The sequence below is a fragment of the Otolemur garnettii genome, unplaced genomic scaffold (assembly GCF_000181295.1).
Source record: "Otolemur garnettii isolate 467f Iridium unplaced genomic scaffold, OtoGar3 scaffold00001, whole genome shotgun sequence".
In the NCBI taxonomy this organism is placed as follows: domain Eukaryota; kingdom Metazoa; phylum Chordata; class Mammalia; order Primates; family Galagidae; genus Otolemur; species Otolemur garnettii.
In genome coordinates, this window is record NW_003852396.1 from 44,612,806 (window position 1) to 44,622,872 (window position 10,067).

Below are 10,067 nucleotides of genomic sequence, written 5' to 3' on the forward strand. Positions count from 1 at the left end.
CACCCCCATGAAAATTCCTAACACGTGGTTCCAAGGAACAAAGGCACTTTATTTTATTTATTTATGTATTTTTGCAGTTTTTGACAGGGGCTGGGTTTGAACCCGCCACCTCCAGCATCTGGGGCCGGTGCCCTATTCCTTTGAGCCACAGGTGCCGCCCCCAAAGGTATTTTAAAAGTAAGATGATCTTCAGTTTACTTAATACAGCAAGTTTCATCTTTTCAGAATCAATCTATGTGATCAATACTCAAAACCCACAAGGTAATTTCCCCCCAAGGAAGACATTCAGCACAGGCTGTAAAGAAAGAAGCGTTTATCTGTTGCCCCTGTGACAGAGGCTTTATGTAGAGAGAAGGACCAGGTACTTCATATTCTTCATCCTTCTGGTCCTGTCTGCTATCTACCCCATCTGAAAAGAGTTTGGGGTTTGTGTTTCTGTTTGTTTATTTGTTGTTATTTGTTTTGTTTCGGTTTGGGGTGCTGTAATACCAGTATCTAGCTATCTATGTGTCTATTTTTCATATTACACAGCTGGATACATTCCAACAGGCTTCACATACATCAAGGTATTGCTAACCAATTATCCCTATTTGAACAGTTTGTTAGCCTCATGTAAGCTTTCAAATTATGAGGTGAATCTGTGGTAGCAGCTCTTGAGATGGCTCCCAGTGATCCCCATTTCCTGGTGGTCTTGCCTGTGATGGTTAATTTTAACATGTCAGCTTGACTGAGCCAAGGAAAGCTTTTTTGGATAGCTGGTAAACATTCGGGGAGGATCTGTCAGGGCATTTCTAGAGAGGTCAGCATTTAAACTGGTGAACTAAGTAAAGCAGATGGCCCTTCCCAATGTGACTACACCATCCAGTCCATTGAGAGCCTAAATCAAATAAGAAGGCAGGGGAAGGGCAAATTGCCCCTCTCTGTTCGAACTGGGATGTCCATCATCTCCTGTCCTGGGACATCGGTGTTCCTGGTTCTCAAACTTACAACATCAGCTCCCCAATCCTTGGGCCTTCAGACTTATGCCACCGACTTCTTGGGGCTTCAGCTCACAGATGGCAGATGGTGGGACTTCTAAGCCTCCATAATCACATGAGCTAATTCCTATAATAAATCTCCTCTTACATATTTTAAAAAGAGATGAAAAAGGAAAAAGGACTCACCTTCAGAAGAAATTACTTTCAGCTATAGCAGTAAGTATCCAGGAGCTGCAGTATGATGGAAGTGTTCAGAAGTACCCAAGGGGGTGACAATTGTCCTGAAAAAAAAAAAATGGCTCTAGCAGTGGTGTCCTAAGCCAACTACTTCTGGGCAAGATCTTGGCTTACAGGTTCTCTCTTGCTTCATGCCTGAGCCTCCTCTCTAGATGCCTCATTTAAACTGTGAGCTGCACGATACAATCTAGTAAGTGTCTTTAGTTTTTAAATTAAAAAATAAATATGACTTGCCAACTCATACTCAAAGGACAATCAGAACTTGAAGGTTGGAGCACAGTAGATAAAGCCCAGACCCAGCAGAGATAGGAGTTTAAAAGAAGGAGCAAGGGAGATTAGGGCGCAGGGGGAAATTTGAAAGGATTACATTTGCAGGAGTTCAGAAGATGCCACCCCAAATGACACTTCGGTATGTGGATTACTATGAATAAAGGCACTTGGGAAACAGAGGATGCAGGCAGAGGCTTTCTCTGAACTTCCCCTACCTGCTTAATGACAGATCCTACAAAAGGGACACGATCATGGTATTTTGCCATCTGCCTATTTCCTGGAGATCAGGACCTTGGGCAAGTACGAGGGACAGGTATAGGGCTGGGAAAATGTGGCATTCTGATATTAAAAGAGAACTGAAAGGTATTTACCATAAGCCTGCTCAGAGTGATAGTGCTTGCAGCACTGAGAAGTCTACCAGAGAAGGACAGAAAGAGGCCCTGTCTACACAAACTTGGTTGAGACTAGTGAATTTTCTTTTCTTTAATTTGTTTTTAAATTTATTTCAGGTTAATGTGAGGATACAAACAGTTACAATATTTGCATTTGTTAAGTAATTTTCTTAAGCCTCTTCGTGTCATAGGTTAGAGTTGAGAACTATGAAGGGCGTTGAGTTTGTACTCTACACCAAGCAGCATGCTATGCTCTGTTAATGAACCCCAGCATCCCTGCCCTCAAGAGTCTGGACACCCAAGAATGCTGGCACCTAAGTCCCTCCTCACCAGAAGAGCAGTGGAATTCCGAACCAAATGTGTCTGAGAGGAGATGAGTCTTCTGGCCTCTTCATTCTTTTGTCCGTGCTCTTTCGTTATCCACTGTTCTGGTCATGTTTATTTGAGAGCCGAAACCATTTGCAGTGTTTTTTCAATCTTTTACTTGCAATTGCTGGAATTTCACTGACTTCATCAGCTGTGCTTACAATACTCGATTGTATTTACACTGCTTTAACCTCCTCTGTCCTTGTTTGCCACTGACCCAGCACAGGACAAGGCAACTCTAGTACAGTAGGAACAGACTATTGCTCTCTTCAGTGATGTCCCCCATTAATAACTGGCCCAAAGGAAGAACCAATTAAATGAAATAATATATAAAATATATTAAGATTATGTCAGGCACAGAGGAGGCACTCAATATATGTTAGTCATTATCATTAGAAATATATACATCTTTCAAGTGACAGTTATCTGGAAGAAGTCCCATTATTCAGTGTCCTTCTTGGCTCTCATTATCAAGTGGCCCCTTGACTATAGTCACTGGGGTTCAGGCCACCTGCTTTCTATGGCTGCTGGTTTCCCTGATTAGCATTTTCATTCCCAGCTTGAGTGGGTCATGTCTGCTTTTCACTCATTACCCAACCCTTACCTTGAACTGTCAATGGAGGCAGAGAAATGTGCATCTCCCATTAAAATGTAATCACACATTGAGGACAATGTGAGGCCATATATCTCCTCAGCAAATCTTAGGAGCATGTACTCTGTGCTCAGTGCTGAGGCTACAGAGATAAGTGAATCAGAGTGTCTGTCCTTCGGAAACTCCAATATGTAAACACAGTGGAACATATTAACTACACCCAGGTATGAATAACATATATCTTTGCATTGTGACAAGTGTTTCTGGATAGTTCCTGCTAAAATGGAACTATCCCATCTCAAAAGAAGAGCCAGTAATATCTCTATTTTTCCAGAATCAAAAACTAAATGTAGCATTACATAGTATTTACAGCAGGTTAAAAAATTGTTAGACAATTATTAACTGACTCCCTCCACCACCTCGTATGGGAAAAGGGCTCTTTTTTCCCAATGTCTACTGGGCATGGACACGTGACCTGCTTTGGTAGAAGTGACAGTGTTTAAGTTCTGAGCCTAGGGTTTGAGGAACAGGAGTGTTTCTCCTTCCTTCTCTAAGAATTTCAGAGCTCCTGCATGAGCAGAACACATTCCAGGTAAATGTTGCCTCATAGCCTGAGCCCACAGTGAAATGTACGGGTCAGACTTGAACCTGACCTGCCGGAAACAGAGCCCTCCCAGCCACGTCCAGATGCATGTGCCAGAAACAAGATGGATTTTTTTATGTGCTGAGATCCTGCGGTTGCTTGTTATGCAGCAAGAGCTAACTAATATGTTCAAGATCCGTTGCACGGTGAGACTTCTACTCATCCCAGCCTCACCTCCTTCCACACATACCAAATGGCTTCCCAGGTGCTGTGTTCTCTCAAGTTTCCGTGATGTTTCTTGTGTGATTTTCTCTGTCTGGAATTGTCTTCTTCACCTGCCCATCATTCAAGGACAGGATCATTTGATCAAATCCTACCTTTTCTATGATGTCTTTCTCCAAACATCCTTATACATACATACTAAAAAACAAAAAGCATGAAAAACCAAACCAAAAAAACCCTAAGTAATAATAACTAGTGAATTCATTCCGTGAGTACTGGTTGGGTGCCTAACTTACTGCAGTTTTATGTGCTCTGTCCTGTGTGTGCCCTAAGCTCCTAATCCAAATCCAGTATAAGGCTGTTGTCACTTTGCACCACAACTGGCTCCTTAGGAGACTGTCTCTGCGCGAGCCATTACTCTTCCCGGACAGAAGCTGTCTCTTTTATCTCCATGTCTGGGTATGAGAACCTGCACAAAGTCAATCAATCCGCCCACAAACAGCATTTGACAGATAAGGAGTCAGTCCCCTGGAGGGGAGAAAAGAGGTCAGAGGGATCCACAGCTGGGGCTGATGTGGCTTCCCACCTGCAGGCCTGGCCCTGCCCCAGTTCCAAACCAAATGTGACCAAAACAGGAAGTCCTGAAGCATCTTTAGAAGCCGGGCCAATGAGGCTTACTGTTGATTCGCCCTGTTTATTAGCCTCCTCTGTGAGTCATTTCCCCGGCGCTGAGTTCAGGACTCCACTGTTTTCCCTGAGTTGCTTCTCCCTCGGTCTGGCTTGGGAAGTGGTGTGTATTAACCACTGAGCTTCTGTGCTGCCCTTTCCATCACCTCCCACTACCTAGGGCATCTCCAGAGAACTCAGGCTTTGGAGATGAGCCTTCTTGTAGGTGCTTCCTGGCACAGGCCTGGCCTGTTTGGTCCCAATTCTGATGGTTTCTCCAGAAACCACAGTATTCCTCTAAAGGGTCAGGAGGGTCCTTCTTTGCTCTTGCCAGACACCTCCCCAGTTCCTGAGGTGTCTGATCCCCACCTGATCTCTGGGGCCCACTCCTTAGGCCAGCCACCTTGAACTTTCACCATTGAGTATAAAATCCCCAGTAGGATTTAATGGGCTGCAGCTATCTCCAAACACTCAGCTCTCTGAGGGTAGGGGAATCTTTATTCTAGAATATAGATAAGTTCTGTTTTATATAAGCCACTGAGAAAATGCTGAAAGAATAAATAAAGAATGAATGTCCAACCTCAGAGTTCACCTTCCATAGGATAAGGGCACAACAGACCAGAAACAGCCATTTGAAATTTCAGTCTCACATCTCATGTTCATCTCTCTCTCCTTTTCACCCTCTCTAATAAGATCCTCTTGCAAATCCAGCAAGTCCCCTCTCAGCCCACACCCTCCTTCTCTCTCATACCTCCCCCAACTCCCAACCTCCCTGTTGCGACTAGTCCCTTCTGGCATGAGCCTCCTATGGATAAATCTGCCCATGGTGAGGCATGTCCCCATCAGGTAGATTCTAGGGCCCTTGTCCTTAATTCCTACCCTCACTGGAAGCTCCTAGAAAGATACATTTACACTCTGTCTGCAGAGCCATCACTGTGTCTCCACTCTCATCCATGATTAGAAAGGGCTGCATGGCCAGGACTTTTCCCATTTCAACAGGCGAACCTCTGCCTTAGCACTTGCATCTAATTCAGCTGCACCCAGGCCATCATGTTGTGACGGCTAAGGGCAGGGCACTGAAGGAGGCTTTGGTAGAACTCAGCACTTCCCCATTGCCCTCTACTGCCAATGTGAACAGCCCTGCCTCATTGTGAAATTCCGAGAAGGGACAGAGAAAGTGAGAAACCCCAGTAATCCTGCCCTCTCCCTAGGGCTGCAGAGCTCTGTCCTCAGAGGACACTGAAGCAGATGGTTTTGCTGGGAACCCTCCATACAAGATTGCACCCCATCTGGAGAAATGGAGAGAAGTCTGAGACCACACCCTAAGTCAAGCAAAAAGAAGAGCCTTTCAGAGGGCATGTAGACTTAAACCTGAGACCAACAAGGGCTTCAGAGGGACACTAAGGAGCAGATGGCCTTGATTTGCTCAAGGAATGGTTCTGGCATTCTCCATTACCGCAGATCCAGTCAGGGCCAAGGAGCTGACAGCTCCAGGAGCTGCAGAGCTGGCAGCATGTCCCTAAGAAATGAAGTCAGGGAAGAAGAGAGCATCTTGAGACCATTCTGAACCACCTCATCTCAGAATCCAGGGAACTGAAAGGGTCGGAGGTACCCTGCAATCCAGTAAATCCTCTAAAATATCTCTGATAAAACATCATCTTAGAATACTTGGGCAACAGAGACCTCACTACTTCCCCAAACCATATATGGTGTCTTCACATGAGACATTTTCCCTTAAAATAAGCCCTCCCCATGTCAGATAAAGGTGTTAAACGATCTCTTAGCTCTGCCTGCTAAGCTCCCATGATGCCCCAGCTTTGTGGGGGCCCAGAGCACCCCCCCCCCCGGTAGTCTAATAATTCTCCAGTTTATTATACTTTCCCTAAGCAGACAGAATCCTATTTCTCTTTAAAGTCCCTTTAGGACTAAGAAGAGTGTCTGATAAGATGAAGTTGTTAAGTCCAGACAGAGGCCTGTTTTAGGTTATTAAAATGCCCTGAGGTCTTCAAGGCATTTATTCAGACCCCAGCCAAAAAAGAAGCCTCACCCCAGCCTAAGTTGGCTAGTTCCCTCCAACTCTGGGGCAGTGCAAAGGGAAGCCCCCACCCCACAAATCCCCCCTGCTGCCTCCTCCAACCCCCCTCCCGCACACATTTCTCATCTCCAACACTCCTTTGCCACTAGGCTGCCTTTTTCTACTTGCAAATTTCACATAAAATCCTTCAAATGAAAACAGGTACTTTTCATTTTACTCCCATAAACAGACACTTTCTAAATATTTAGACATCTGTATATAATGCCCTTAAACTGTTTGTTCTGAAGCATAAATAGGTATCTCTGTGTTTGAGTTAGTGTCTGATATGTTTCTCATTTAAGGAGAAAACATAAAAAATAATTGGAATAACTACAGCCAGGAACAATGCTTACACAGCATGGCAGTGTCTTTATTGTGTCTTAAAGTAAAAGCTTCCATTGTGGGATTTCTTTCTCTCCTCATCAAACAAGATCACAGCTCTTGTCTGTTAACCATTTACACTGTGTCTGTAGGAGTCAGTGCCCTCAGGGCAAGGGAGGCCGGCAAAGGGCCCTCACCTTGGAGCCTGATGTGTTTGTAACACGTTGGGTGTACACTGATTCCATAGAGCCCATCTGCAACTTGCCATTGAAGGGAAAACATTTCTATTTTATTTCCATGGTGAGAAAAGCATAATTCCTTCCTCAACTCACTAATTGCTCCCCCCAAAAGCAGATGACACGAGGAAGAGGGACACCAGCACATACAGCTCTGACTTTTTGAGTTCTATTTCATTGGAGTCTCCAGCAGGAGGTTTGTGATTGTCCATCCATTGCAAATGGGTTAAAAAGTTACCTTCGGGACTGGAGTCGGAATTGGGAGGTAGGATAGAGATGCAACCCATTTTACCCCATCAGCTTTATCCCAATTTTTTCATCTCCATCTCTCTGACTCTAGTAGCTTTCTTAACTGGTCTGTCCTACAGTATGAAAAAGCATGGGATTTAGCACATTATTCTCATATCCGTACTACCAAACAGGATATTCCCAGTCCCTGAAGATCCCCTATGAACAAACACGTAGATGAAATCTTTTATTTTTACTGCATCCTTATAATGGCATTTATACAGATCCTCATTAATAAATGTTGTTCCAGGGAGTGGCATTCCGCTCTCTTGGTGCTAATAGCCCTACCAAATTGTCACCTAGCCTCTCTCTGCTTGGACCTCATGGTGACAGGATGTTCTCTCCCTTAGGAGGCAGCCTCTTTTCTTGTTGGACTACTCTAGCTGTTAGAATGCTTTTGTTTTTATTTTTTAATAGGCTGAAATTTCCTGTGATGTCCACCCACTGGTCTTACGCACACACTTGTTCACTTATCAATCATCTAATGGAACCCTAGCTGTGTAAGACACTTTGCTGGGTGCTTGAGATTAAAATAAAAATGAGGAAGTTTCTATTTCTGCAGACTCAGTTAGGAAAACAGACAAAAAAGCCAGCAATTTCAGTTTAGTCTGAAGACTACTGTGATAAAGGCAGTGTGAACCCAGCAGAAGGATCTGTTTGAGTCTGAAGAGAGGCTGGCAGCTGAGTCCCCAGAGGACAAGGGCAAACCATGCAATGTGGCTTCCATAAGGCCTCTGCTCACCTCCAGACCATCCCCACAGATGCCCAGAGCCCCCGAGCCTGAAGACAACCCAGAATCCCATGAGAGTGCAAATGCTTGTAGAGTTGAAGGGTGGGCTCTCCTCTCTGACTGGAGAGCAGCTGCCGGGTGGCCAGTGTTGCCCACAGCTCATGCATCCTACCATCTGTCTCTACGCAGCAGCCAGAGAGATCCTTCTAAAGCATTACAACATGTTGCTTTTTATTATATAACCCCGCACAGGCTGCAGAGGAAAAGCCACAGCACTTACTGTGGCCATGAGGACTACCTGATCACGCCCTCCTTCCCCTTCTGACTATCATCTTAATCTTCTCCTGACACTCCCTGCTTGACTTCCTTATTCTCCCAGCATATTCCCACCTTTAGGCCTTAGCACTGGCTTTCCCTCTGCCTGGGACAATTTTCCCAGGCACCTGTGTGGTGCACACCCTCCCCTCCTTCAGGTCTCTGCTCCATGTCACCATCCTAATGAGCCCTGCCTGACCACACTTTTTAATACAGAAAAGACCCTCCCCCGCCTCCTGATTCCTAGCTCTATTTTTGTTTTCTCTTGACAGTTCTTCCTTTGTAGAATAATTTATCACGTATATTTTTATTGTCATCCTTCTCCTTCATTCCACACACACTGCACTGTACGATCTTGAACACAGAGATTTTTCTTTGTTTTATTCACTGATATATTTTAATTATCTAGAGCTGCAACTGATGCAGAGTAGGTGCTTTTAAAGTTTTGCCAAATGAATGAATGAAGGAATGAACGCTATTAGAGGGAACGTATCAGCCCTGTCCCTTGATTCTCTTGCAGCTTGTGGAAAACTGGTGCTTGACCAATTATTCGTACATACGTACTTGCATAGCAAACTCCTCTGATTGATTTAAACTCATGCAAATTCATCTATCCATTCAGTTATCTTGTTTATTTAACAAATATTCATTTTCTTCCGATTATAGGCTGACTAATCTTCTTTTGCCTTGGTTTCCTTTCTATACACTTATCACCTCTGATAAGAACTTTAGTTTATGCCACCATGACGTGAAAGGAACAAATTCAGTCTCTTTGTGAATGAGCAAGATGACAGGCTTTGGGTCCCAAAACCAAGGAAGCCCGTGCCCTGACACCTGCGATAATTCCATTAGCCACTCCCAAGGCATAGAGGCAAAGAAGAACCTTCCCGTGAAGATATAATACGTGAAGTCGAGACAAGTCCCATATAAGTAAAAGAATACTTGGAGTATGAATCTTTTTGAGGAAGGAAAAGCAAAGATTCACACTCCAAGTACTCTTTTGCTTTTTCTTCAGGTATTTTGTCTCTATTTTCTTATTCCATTTCTGCCGTTCTAACAAAATACCTGAGACTTGGTAATTTATAAATAAAAGAAGTGTATTTTATTACTGTTCTTGAAGTTGAGAAGTATAAAGATCAAGGCACCAGAGGCAACCCCTGGAGGAACTAACAATTGACAGCCCTCTGCCAACAGCACCCTCAGCAGCTGAGGCAGCAAGTTCTTCATTGCAGAGGGAACCAAGGGGCACATCAGAGCATCTGTGTGGTCTGACACCCATCCAACTGGGCTCTGGCCTTGGTTTTCCATTCGGTGTACTAGTCACTCAAGCTGACCTTAATCCCTGCTTGTTTGGCTATAGCACAATAACTGTCCAGGTCTTCCTGACAGGGAAACAGGACAGGATCGCTGTCAAGGCTCATTGGAGGATGTTTATGCTCTGAATGGAACAATTAGGTCAGATCTCAGTCAGTACCTGTTGGAATCAGGTCATCACTTGCTGCTTAGAACTGGTGCATCAGTTGGGACCCCCTAGTCACTGACCCCAGCTAGGACAGAGCTTTATGTCTAGACTCATGGACTGTATGCCCTGGGTCCCTTCTCAGGTCACAAGCACTTTACAGCCAAGTCACATTCCTTGAGCCTTGTCTTTATTCAAGGGAGCTGAGTCTGGTTTCATTCAACTCTGAAAACTTCACGAAGTAATAATTGTAATCGTAATCATAACCATGTCAACACCTCTCATCTTCATGATGCCTTATAATTTGCAAAGTGCTTTTTCATTCATGCTCTCAATTTT